We start from the raw sequence: 1,784 nt of genomic DNA, 5'->3' as shown, positions 1-1,784 counted from the left end.
TGTGGGGTCTTAACCATGGAGCCATGTCTCCATCCCTGAGTGTGGTGTTCTTTTAATCACTTGATATATGATTATCAGTAAGTTTCTAATCATGGATACTGGAAGTAAACACATTCAGTGGAAAACACTTCTGCCTTTTTGTTGCTGACGTTGTGTCTCCAGCTTCTTGGCTGTTTTAGAGTAGCTGGCATTATTCTGATGGGGTTTCATGTATACACTGTGGGATGAAACAAAGGAATAGCCATAGAGCATTATTGGAAGTTGGGATTTGGGCATTGCAGGCATCAGATAGGTCAGGTTAAATCAAACTCGTTTGTCCTGAATTTAAATCACAATATCCAGATGACCTTAGGATGCTTCTGTCTTAAGAAAGATAAGAAGTTTTTCTTAGCTTGCTCGGTTTATTCACAACAAACAAAGTTTCAAAACAAACACAATGTAGTAGCAAAGAGTACCCCCAACCCACCAAATTTTGGTTTCAACTGACATTTCCCACAAGAAGTTATGGGGGGCTCTTTGGAGACTGGCCATTTCTTGCAGCGGTCGGATTAATAAATCACCAGTAATAGATATTTGAACAAGTTTAATAGCAAAACCAGACTCACGAAACCAAGGTTCCAGCGGAGTAACCAGCGGAGACAGGAGAGGAAGGGGAAGGGGCGCGCAGCCTCTGCCCGCACAATATATCAGTAAACATACGCCTGAGGGCAGCCCGCCCCCAAGGGGAGGGCTTATCCCTACAATTTCTAGATATTGGCAGGAAATGCACGAGATGAGAAGACACCTGGCCTCTCCCCCTGGCCTCTGCATGTGCATCCATGAGGATGAGCACACCCGCTATGTGCATATACATGGGTACCCACCCAATACAGATTAGTGCAATGGCTAATTCTAGTTATCCATCAACTGAACAGTCTGTGAAAGGACTTTTCGGAAGCATCGCTTGAGGGGGCAGACTCTCGCACAGAATGGGTTGCACTACCTCTAGATCGTAGATGGAAGATCTAAGGGAGGAAAGCGCTGCTTTCCCTGCTCGCTGTCAACGCTGGTGACCACATCTTCGTTGCTGCTGTTGCCTTGCTTTGCTAACACTGGACATCATTTTACTTCAGTTTTCGTATGTGGACTGAAAGCCAGTGGCTTTCTGGGAAGCCACCAGGCTGTCGAGCACCATACTGGGACCGCTGAGGCGTCCAGACACATGTACTAAATAAAACGGCTATTGGGATCTCAATGTCTCTGACTTGCAGATAGCAGTATTGTTTATGCCAATTTAATAAATACCCATATATATATATATATATATATATATATATATATATATATATATATATATATATATATATATATATATATGCTTTTGATGCTATGCTTTTAATTACATTTATCTGTCTGTCTGTCTGAGTGTAGAATTATGGATGCCACGGTACATGTGTGGAGGTCAGAGAACAACTTTCAAGAACCAGTTCTTCCCTTCTACCATGTGGGACCCGAGAATGGAACTCAGGGTGTAAGACTTGGTGCGAACTCCTTTACCTTCGGAGACATCTCTCTGGTTCAATATGTATTCATTCTGCTAGCTGTGTGCCTCAGAGATCCCTGACTAAGACAATGCGCCCCTGAGAGTTGCCTCAGCATTGCTTAGTACCTGTGTAGTGACCTTGCTGACTGAATCTAAATTTGACCAGGACTTAATTAATTAATTAAAATTTTTTTCATACAATATATTTTGATTACATTTTCTCCCCTCCCCCAACACCTCTCATTTTCTTTCCATCTCCCTA

Source organism: Alexandromys fortis, unplaced genomic scaffold (assembly GCF_014885135.2).
Source record: "Alexandromys fortis isolate MF-2015 unplaced genomic scaffold, M_Fortis_MF-2015_v1.1 scaffold_5, whole genome shotgun sequence".
NCBI classification, from domain to species: Eukaryota; Metazoa; Chordata; class Mammalia; order Rodentia; family Cricetidae; genus Alexandromys; species Alexandromys fortis.
Note: the sequence above shows the minus strand (reverse complement) of the source record.